Below are 11,373 nucleotides of genomic sequence, written 5' to 3'. Positions count from 1 at the left end.
TCCAAATTCTACACCGTTGGAAAGATATCAACGAGAAACAGCTTTTTCATGTAGAACACACTCTCTAATTCCTTACGGTTTAAGAGCAGTTTCAATTTTATCAAAATGCGGAAACTCTGTTTTTGGCTACACCCAAATCGACTTGTGTACTGAATCGGACAGAAAAACGCACTGCTTCAAATAGGAAACTGCACGCCGTCAGATGGGCAAGTGAACTGCTTGATTTCTTTTATTTTACACGTAAATTTTTGCATGTGAGGAAGTGGACGGGACTTTACATCGGGCGTAAGTGCCCCAAAAGTATGGAGAAGTAAACCGCATTACTTTATTTGTCGTTTCGGTAACATTTTTTCTTTCGCACTTACAAGATGAACAACATCAAACACCCGACCGCACTGCTTTAGTTAGAAAACCGCACTGCATTAAATGGTCACTTACAACATGAACAACATCAAACACCCGACCGCACTGCTTCAGTTTAGAAAACCGCACTGCATCAAATGGTCAAGTGAACGGCATTAATTTTTTTTGTCGTTTCTCTACCATTTTTCATTTAACACATCTTTGCACTTCATTTCCTTCTTTCTTTTTTTTGTTTGGAGTTTTGGGTTTCCACATTGGCGAGTTGTACACGTGTGAAGAAGCGAACCGCATGGTCAAGGGAAATGAGCCGCGACACAATTCGAAATGAACTTCCTTTGTAAACAATTTTCAAATGAGTCCATATAGCTTTTATGCATAAAATCTTCAAACACGGGAAAAATACCATTCTGCACTGCATGTCCACATGGCCCAAACTGCATGCTGAACTCCAAACTACATGGAATGAGCAAGTGAACTCCACGGTAGGGGCAAGCTAACTACATTGGTTCTTTTTTAGCATTTTTGGTTCAAAAAATAATTAGATTTTAATAGTTTTTTGTTTAAAATAAATTGCATTTTTAGAAGGGGATGTGAACTTCTCAGGAGTTTTTATTATCCTGTTTTTCTTCACAAAGTAAACCACATGAGGGTTTACATCAAATTGCATCTATCTTTTAACATTATTGACAAATAGGTTGCCGGAGCTTACTCAACAGGTCCCAAAACCAAAATACAAATACAATCGATTCCTTTTTTGTTTTGCACAACTGCTCACAGTACCTAAGTGTACTGCTTTCTGGAGTAAACGTCGGTTGTGTGCTCCCCCACTGTTTTGGACTAAAGCGCTGCACCATTGTCGTCGGCGAGGAGAAACAAACTAATTTTGCGAGTACATCACCACTTTTTGCTAGTGCACTGCATGACTAAGTATAAAACTAACGACAATTTTGCGAGTACTGCACCACTTTTAGGAGTGCACTGCATGACTAAGTATAAAGTGGTGAGGATGAAGGGGGAGGACGAGTATAATTTCACCACACTGCACTGCAAGCAAAAAATCAGTGGACCTCTCCGGAACCTCATCCGCACTGAAACCGCACGGCAGATGCTCATCCATAATCTGCAACAAAAAAGAACTTTCCTCAAACATGATGTTGGCGTTGTGTACTGCTCTTGTGAGCTGTCAAATTGCATCAGGAGCGCAACACACTTTTTTTTTCTCATTTTTGATGTTTTCCTCTCCTGCAAAAAAATGGCAAACTGAATCAAGAACACGAATAATAAACTGCTATGCTTAATTTTCCCTATCAAAAATCAAAAAGGTGAACTGTAGCAACAACCAAACGAATTGAGGTTTGGGCCTTTTCTCAAATAACATACCACGCAGCTCACATGAGGGGATGGAACGCAGGAGAGCTCGTCGAAGGGGAGGGGAGGCAGCGGAACATGTCAGAGGGGATCAGGGAGGGTGGCGGACGTCAGCGGTCAAGGCTGGGGCCGGGCAGCGCAGGGGCCGGGGCCTTGGAGGCCGGCCGTCGCGGGGCGGCGCGGGAGGCCGGGGCCGTCGAGGTCAGCGTCGCGGGGCGGGGTCGTATTCGCGGCCGGGGTGGGGCAGGGTTGGGGCCGCCGACGCCGGTCGTTGTCCTGCTCATCAGGGGTAGCTACCCAGGGGGTAGGGGCGGACGAGGGAGGTGGAACCGGATCCCCCTGGATCCGGTGGTTGCTTGGCGGGGGCGTGGCCGGCCCTGGGGGTGAGGGCGGCGAGGCCATGGGGTTTCGCGGCGGTAGGGCTGGCCCTATTGCCGACGGGGGCGCTGGCCATTCGTGGTGGTGGCTCGCATCCAGAGGCGGCGTGAGAGGAGGGATCCGGGACGGGGACGGGGGAGGGAGGCGGTAGGGCGCGCCGCGCCATAGAAGGTGGGCAGGGAGGTGGGGCGCGGCGCGGGGAGGGAGGTGGTGGTGGGCGGCGTCGCCGGAGAAGGTGGGGAGGGCAGGGGCGCGCCGCATCGGAGAAGGTGGGAGGGAGGTGGGCTAGAGCGGGGAGAGAGGTGGCTGGCTAGGGTCGTGGGGAGAGTGGGAGGATAAGGTGGGGTGTGCGGTTTTTTTGTGTCCGGTGCTGTTCGGTTCGGTTGTTCTGCGGGGTTAGTTTCTATACGGGTCAGCTCGATGGTGTTATCAGAATAAGACCTAATGTTATCAGAATAAGGTCTTAAGGGGTGTTATTATAATAGACCCACCATATATATATATGAATGAATGAAATCAACACAATTGATTGTGATAAAATAAAATTGTGAGTATTGTTTACGTACTTCAAAATCTTGTTTAGTTATGCTCTTCGAGGAGAGAGATCTCTTGGCGAAATGAACTCGCAGACGTAGTATCCACATAAATGATTTCCGGGTTGCTGCCACATGCACTATACAAGAGTAAAGTTTAATCAAAATGATAATCAACCATGACAATGATATTGAAACTAGAATCAACGAGAGATGCGCCGAACTAGCTAGCTAGTACTACTTACTCTAGGTTGTGTAATTAGCAGCTCCTATTTCCATTGACGCTTATCTTGCCTGATGAACTTTTTCCAAAACCTGCCCGACAAAGAAAATGATTACTTGATATCAGGAAGTGAACGAAAGTTGCCAATATAATGCGACAATGATTGAACTTCTGGAGTATTTCGATCAAGTCCGCGAACTACGTAAACTCTTTACATCGTGAGTTCAGGACAGTTAGTTTTCAATCGTCAAGCATAATGCTTAGCAGAATAAAGTGGAACCTGCGCGCGCACATAACTCGTCAATTAGACTTAACCGAGTAAGCGAATCAGAATATGCAGAAGACAGTAACACTCACTTGTAGTTGTAGGGAAAGAGTATTTTTCCTTTTGTTTTGGTGACAACGAAATGACCTTAGCAAGGTATCCTCAGTCTCCCTTGCCCTCTGCTTTACCATAAATTAATTTACGAAATATGGGTTAGCGAACCCAATGTCATAGCAGGTCCGGGTTTTTTTTTGAATTCGATGATCTTCAATCTGCATAATATAGTGAGGATATAATTATATACATGCAATGAACGAGTTAATCGCTGGAGACTTAATTACAGAAATAATACTTACAAACAATAACAAGCGACAAGACTTTTCTCGAGGGCTTGTTGATTGTATAACTGAAAGAATTCATCAAATTCAACATAGAAATAGTTGCCTCCAATGAATTCCTGATCAGCATTAATCCCCACCTTGATACTGCCCTGTCCACTCTTGGAGGAATCCATGTACAATTTATGCAATCTTCACATCATCGTCGATAGATTCTGGTCAACGTCTTCAGTTCTGACGAGACGCTTCCCGTGCACGTATTTAGAGGTGTCTGCCATAGCGGTTTCGAACAGTACATCATCGCTTAGGTAGTCACCAGTATTGAAACCAGGAGCAGCGCCCACTACCCCCGGGGTATCGGTAAACACCTTGGGGGGGGGGGGGGGGGGCACGATTGATTTTCCTGTTCGTCGAGCTGGGGGGTTGTTTTCCCAATTCTTTCACCACCACTGCTACTTCTCGACCGATTCTTAACTTTGTCATATTTCTTTCCAATAATGCGGTCATAGTTTGAAAGCAGCGAAGGCGGTGGTGGTTGCTGAAGGGCATCCAAAGTGCGCTTTTCTTTTATCGGATCTACTTTTTCCTTCGGAGGTGGAGGTTTCCGTTCAAAATGGCCACGCACTTGGGCATCACTTCTCTCCTTGAGCTCAGCGTAACTCATCTCACCTGGTAACTTGTTCGGAGACTTGAGAGATGGACCGTATTTGTATGGCCTCCCGCCTCTGGATGTACTGCTAGACGCCGAAGTGACGACGTCTGTCTTCCATCATAGCTTACGAGGCGGTGAAGGAGGCGGACTGCTCCGACGCGTCAAAGGAGCTGCAGCGGCGGCGTCTGTCTTCCGCCGTTGCTGACGAGGCGGAGGAGGAGGCGGAGTGCGCTCACTCGCGGGAGGAGGAGGAGGTGGCGGAGGCATCCAGTTTGGAAGCTTGATGTACTCCTTCCGCCATAGACATGTAGTCCTCATAGCAGAACCCAGCTGATCGTCCCCTTCGCCTGTTGGGTAGTCGAACAGGAGCTCCTCAAATCCATCCATTACTTAATCCACCGCCTCAACAACATAGCCATATGGAATCAGACGGCAGTGAAAAGTTCCGTTAGGTTGAGGAGGTGCAACAGAGCCGACAGCCGCCTTCAACAATAGGTTCTGACATTTTGTCAAAAGCTGGCAATGCTGAGCCTCCGTGATTGAATCCACGGGGTAGGTAGGAGCCATTGAGTCAGGCTGCTGAAAGAGCTCCGTGGAAGCCACGCTGCTTCTCCGCTGAGATGGCGGCACTACTAGGGAAAACCGTATACACAGGAGCTTAGTAGTAGCGCTTTTAAATAGGGAGCGCTGCTACTAATTAACAATAGCTAGTGGTAAACTAAAGCGCTGCTAATTTACACATGCTACTACTAGAATTGGCATACAGTTGCAGGCAGGCTATGAATACTAGCGCTCTCTTTCTAAAAGCGCTGCTGCTGATCTACGTAGCAATAGCGCTTTTCTGAGGCCAGGGCTACTATTAAGTTCACTCCCGCCCCCTGACCTGCGCCCAAAAGTTTAGTCCCACCTCGCTCGCCGAATAGAATTTTTACCACCTTAAATATGGTGCTTCTCAATCTATCACAATCACTTGGTCTCCATTGGACTCTATGTGTAGGTTCGATTTGTGGCAATAGGAATTCTCACCGGTTCCAAAACTGGTGTGGATTCCTATTGACAATATTGATTCTACACAAAAAGATCATTGATGATCAATGTTGGTTTTTATGTGCAAGTGATCATGGATTTATTAGTAGCGCCTTTTGATATAAAGCGCTACTGTTACTGAGCTTTGCAGTAGCGCTGGATTCAGGTAGCGCTACTGCTAAGGAGGTTATCAGTAGCGCTCTTTTGCTCACCAGCGCTACTACTATGGCACCTTATCCACCGTCGCGTCCTCACTCTACCCACACACTCTCTCACTCTCGCTCGATCTCGCCGTCACCGCCGTCACCCCCACTATCACCGGCGTCGCCCGCCGTCACCTACTGTTGCCCCCAAGGTTAGCTGCCTCCCTCCCTCCCTCCTCCTCTCGCTACCCTCCTCTCTCCTTCCTCTTGTGGCCCTCCTCTCTCCTTCCTCCTCCCACCGCCGCCCGACCCCCTCCTCCCACATCCTCCGACCACCCTGCTCCCTCCTCCCACCTCTCCTCCCTCCCCCACCGCCTTGCTCACTCCTCCCTCCCCCTCTCTCCTTCCTCCTCCCGCCACAATCGGCCTGACTCCCTCCTCCCACCTCCTCCTCTCTCCTCCCTCCTCCTCCTCCCACCTCTCTCTGTATAAAATTTCTAGTAAATGTAGGTTTTTTAATAGATATTTTTAGGTATAGAAATGTGTTAGAATGCTATATGAGTTTTTTTAGTAAATGTAGGTTTATTTGTAATAGAAATTTTTAGGTATAGAAATTTATTAGAATGCTATATGAGTTTTTTTAGTAAATCTAGGTTTTTTTGTAATAGAAATTTTTAGGTATAGAAATTTATTAGAATGCTATAGGAGTTTTTTTTAGTAATGTAGGTTTTTTTGTAATAGAAATTTTTAGGTCTAGAAATTTATTAGAATGCTATAGGAGTTTTTTTAGTAATGTAGGTTTTTTTGTAATAGAAATTTTTAGGTATAGAAATTTATTAGAATGCTATATGAGTTTTTTTAGTAAATGTAGGTTTTTTTAATAGAAAAAAATCAGTAAATGTAGTTCTTTTGAATAGAATAGGTAATTTTTAGTAAATTTTCTCCTTTTGAATAGAATAGGAAATTAGTAAATGTAGAATAGAACACAATATTATTAGGGTTATAGGTATGAAATTCAGATTTTGTTTTTGATTATATTTTGTTTTTCCAGAAACCAAGGAGCCCCTGCATCATCCCCACCGTCGTCCCCGTTACCGACCCCCTACAACCTAGATGTGAGATTAGCAAAATCCCCATGTCGATGATGATGTAGATGTTTTGGTTGATGTACTAGAGTAGTAGCTTGATGAGCACTGTTGTGGACTACTAGTGCTTGCCCTCACAGTGGCCTTTTGCCGGAGTGTTGATTAATTTCCATTCCGGCAAATTTCAGGCGCTCGATATATGTCATTTTTAGCAAAGGTCATGCCGGATTTTCCCGTGAATTTCAGCATGGCTTGTGCTAGAGTATGAAGGAAATATCGAGTGCCCTGGAATTGCCGGAAAGAGAATTCAAAGACATTTTGGGTTGACTTTAAGTCTATCGGGGCTCCATACATGACAGTCTCCACCATATATGAGAGAATAAGAATGCCGACTATTGTCGTGGAGGTCTCTTCTTATTCCTTCTCCTTGTGCTATACCTTTGTTATGCACTAGGGGAAGGTGGGAGTAGAGATCATCACCGATGGTCGAAAAATCAGTGAGGATTGTCCACCATATCTGAGAGAGGAGGAAGAATCCTGACTGTTGTCGTGGGGGTCGCTTTTCCTTCTTCTCCTTGTGCTAGACCTTTGTTATATGCACTAGGGGAAGAAGGAGTAGCGACCATCACCGACTGTCGAAAAATAAGTGAGTATTGTCCACCATATACACCACGTGAGCTGAGAGTTTTCAATAAAAGACTCGATAGACTGATAGTCAGCCCATGATGAATAATAATAATCTAATTCAGTTTTGTAGTACATATATTTAATTTTAGAAGTTTTATCTTTGAATTATGAACCTAGGAAATGTCGTCTTCCGACGACGATAGGATCCCGGAGTACGACTGGTGCAGAGAGGACCGGGGTTTGTGCGACCAGCCTCACCTGCTAGACGGTCGCCGCTTCAGTATTAAGCTCGACGAAACCTTCAATGTTGAAACGGTACACAACGACAAGTCTTTTTCTTAATTAAGCATGACTTCTTCTTCTTCAACATGTAATCTCCGTCTTTTACAATTCGAGTAGTTTATCCCATGCCATGCAAGACGCTATGTCTTGGAGTATCTGGATTTCGAAGATCATGAAAAAATAGAGACAAAGATAGTTCATCTGAGGACCCATCATGGTTATGATTTTGCTGTAAAGCTATATAATTCAGAGAGCGTATCCCATTTTGGTTGCATGAATTGGGAAGCATTGTGCAAGGCGTATAATTTTAAGGAGGGTATGTATGTCACCTTCGATCTTGGTGATCCTGAAGATGACATTGACGAAGAGAATATGTACATTTCGGTCCTCGTTGATACACTTCCACATCTACCTCTATGTGAGTTTTTCAAACATATTTATCAACTAATTTATATTTTTTATTTTCAAACATCTACCTCTTGTTGATACATTTCGGTACTAAACTTATTTATTTATAATTGTCAGCTTATTTCTTAACTTCAAGACATACTCGAAAGGTCATAGACAACACATACTATAGCTATGACTCCGAGCTTAATTGTGAGGAGAAATGTTATCTTGTCTCATTCATAGATGATGTTGAGATCTTTAAAACAAATGACTCTATCAGCCCAAATTTCACTAGATACGTGCCACTAGTCCATAAATAGCTTGATGGTAACTTCACGGCCAAAAACTTGGTAAGGTTTTGTTAATGATGGTAACTTCATTGCATACATTCTTCTTAAATAAACTACATTTCTAACTATGTATGTTAACATTACATTTTTCAACAGAGGCTCCCAAAGGAGGTTGTTCCTGACTTGATGTACATCGAAGGTGATATGCATATGGTTAGCTTACGAGCAACTCCTTCGAGGGTTTACGATAGTGCATACTCGATTAGTTCCAACGATGGAAGGCTCAAAATAAAAGAATGGAGCAAAGTGATGAATGCGTGCACGAAAGTAATTGGAGACAACATAGTGTGCATGCCACAAGCTGGACATAGGTTTATCTCCATTCTCCATTATGGAGATGGACCAGTGTATCTGTTTTATGCTATTTTAGCTAGGAGAAAGGAGTAGGTCCTAGGTATTATGAATAATTAGTTAGTGTTGATTATGACTATGATGATGATGAGAAGTTGTTATTATGTGTTAGAGTTGATTATGATGATGATGATGAGTTGTGATTAGGAGTACTATGATGATGATGAGGAGTTGTTATTATATGATACCAATGTTGAGTTATTTATTATTATGATCGATGATGCATGATGCTAAGTTGTTATATAACCATGTTGAGTTGTTATATATGTCAGTAGGTGAAATGAACATGTATTAGATTCAAGTGGAGGCATGGTCATAAAATCATATGATGAAAGTACTGTATATAAAACCACAACGAAAATAAGCTGTATTTTTAAAAATATAGGAAAAAGTTATCAGCAACGCTTTTCCTAAGAAACGCTACTACTACTAACTGTTATCAGTAGCGCTTTATTGTGGAAGCGCTACTGATAACTAGGTATAGCAGTAGCGCTTGATTTCCAGCGCTACTGGGAACAGTTAGCTGTAGCGCCTTAGCGGTAGCGCTTCCACAAGCGCTACCGATAGCTCCAAACCAAGCGCTACTACTAGGGTTTTCCCTAGTAGTGCGGGGTAGCTTCTGAGGTAGATTCGTGCCGCTGAGATGGTTCCTCGGTAGCTCACTGGTTCTCAACTTGTTTCTCTAGCCTTAGCATTCTTTCATGGAGCTGTTCCACTATGCTCAGCTCCTGTTTCCTCTACCTATCCCGACTTCTCTAACCGTCTGCGCTGGGAAACCCTTTCACCCACGGAATGGATCCTGGTGTGCCTCGTGTTTGTCTAGGGTGCTCAGGATTCCCGAGGGCCAGAGTTAGCTTGTCATTCACTCTGTCGGGAATGAATGTCCCTGTCTTCGCTTCGACGATATGCTTCTTAAGCTTCTTGACGGGTATTTCAAGTTGCTCGTCCGTCCAACAGCAGCTCCCGGTTTCAGGTTCCAAAGTTCCCCCAACCCCGAAGAATCAAGTCCTTGCACGTTCTGGCCAGTGCAATGTCTCTTGTTCGACCCCTTTAGCAATCAGGTCATTCTCAGCTTTTTCCCACAACGGTCGGGCTCTGAGGTAGCCGCCTGACCCCGTGCAATGGTGAAACTGCTTCTTTGCAACATTTATATTGTTTGTCTCTATCATTTTCTTACTCTTGTTCGATTTCTTGTAGGCCACAAATGCGTGCTAGTGATCTCTTATCTTCTCAAATCGGCCGGTGTATTCTGGAGTCTTCCCTTGGTCGACAAACATTGTTTTCAACTCCTTCTTCCACCTCCTTAATAGATCTACCATCTTCTTCAGAGCAAACGCCTTGACCAGTGGCTCTATAACTGGATTATTCGGATCCTCCTCTGCCGGTAGGGTGAAATTTTCCTTCAGCGAGGTCCAAAGATCATCTTTCTGTCTATCGGTGACATAAGAAACTTGAGGGTCTTCCTTCTTAGGCTTATTCCATTCCTGGATGCTGATTGGGATGATGTCCCTAACAATAGATCCACACTGAGTAGAAAATGCATTTCTGGTCCGCATGGGTTCAATCCGTTGGCCATCGTCCGCGATTGCTGTGATAATATATATCTCATCCGAGCGCAACCTTTTCTTCGGGCCTCGTCTCGTTAGCGATGTTTGGCTCGATCCGGAGGGCTATATATAATTAAAAGAAGAAAGAAGAGTTAATATATGTGCATATACCAAAACAATTCATGCATCAATTAGCTAGTCAGCACATGCTTAATTAATATATACAACTCGCCGGACTTTGCAACAGCCGATCCCTCCTTCGTTGTTTGATCACCGGGGCCGTCATCACGGCCTCCTTCTTCCACCGGCATCCGATCACCAGAGACATCCTCCTCCATTGTTCGATCAGCGGAGGCTTCATCCTCTTCTTCAAGACCATCGTTGTCGTTGAGAAATAATGACAAGACATCACGTCTGTCGCAGATTATGTCTCCCCACTAGTAGAAAAACGACTATTAGTGCTAGTTCATAAGGACCTTTAGTACCGTTTTTGAACCGGCACTAAAGGGTGGGCACTAAAGGTACCCCCCCCCTTTAGTGTCGGTTCAACACGAACCGGGACTAAAGTCCCACAATGTGGCACGAGCGCGCGCCGTGGTCTGGGGGACCTTTAGTACCGGTTGGTAAACCAACCGGTAGTAAAGGATATATTTTTTCTTTTTGAATTTTTTTTGAATTTTTTGAAAAAAATTGATATTTTTTGAATTTCAATTTTCCGAATTATTTGACGATGTAGCCTCTAATCACCCCTCATAACTTCTCAAGTGTACACCACTCATTTATAATCGTCTAACTTCCCGTCTGGTCATCCATCCTCTCACTACTCCAGCCTGAGCACACTTAACTTCCGAGTTCTATTCCCCCTAATTTCCAAGTCAGCACTTGTTGTTTTCCTGACAATAGTAAGCTGTCAATCCTACTAACATAACTACATCTCAAAGGATTTTAATTTTTCAAGTTTTTTCATTTTCTTTTGTTTTTTTCAAAACTGAAAAGGCAATAGGGGGGGTAGAGTTTGAAAGTTGCCCTTTAGTCCCGGTTTGTGTCTCCAACCGGGACTAAAGGTTAGACCCCTTTAGTACCGGTTTGTGACACAAACTGGTACTAAAGATTAGTCCTTTAGTACCGGTTTGTGACTCGTGGGGACCCGATCTGACGCCAGTCTGCCACCACCCCTTTAGTACCAGTTCGTGGCATGAACCGGTACTAAAGGTTCAACATGAACCGGTACTAATGCATAGCCGTCCGAACTGGGACTAATGGTACCATTAGTACCGGGCCAATTACAAACCAGCACTAATGTGTCTCACATTAGGCCCTTTTTCGACTAGTGCCCAACAACTCTTTTTGATCTAAGTCTCTTTGATCCATAGTTTCTGCAAATATTACAACATGGCAATTAATAACAAACACGGGAGATGGATATATTATTTGTGGCAAACATAGATCTAG

At 44.2% G+C, this 11,373-nt stretch overlaps 1 long non-coding RNA gene across 1 annotated transcript; it reads right to left on the bottom strand.

The window, feature by feature from the left end:
* Positions 1-983: 983 nt before the first annotated feature.
* Positions 984-2,487, bottom strand: LOC125526732. The gene is made up of 2 exons (XR_007291876.1): positions 1,744-2,487; positions 984-1,605 (listed from the first exon to the last, which is right to left on the bottom strand). It is a non-coding gene; the product is annotated as an uncharacterized LOC125526732 (long non-coding RNA).
* Between the last annotated feature and the right edge of the window lie 8,886 nt (positions 2,488-11,373).

Source organism: Triticum urartu, unplaced genomic scaffold (genome assembly GCF_003073215.2).
Source record: "Triticum urartu cultivar G1812 unplaced genomic scaffold, Tu2.1 TuUngrouped_contig_1609, whole genome shotgun sequence".
NCBI lineage: Eukaryota > Viridiplantae > Streptophyta > Magnoliopsida > Poales > Poaceae > Triticum > Triticum urartu.
Note: the sequence above shows the minus strand (reverse complement) of the source record. Positions and strands in the feature narration are given on the sequence as shown.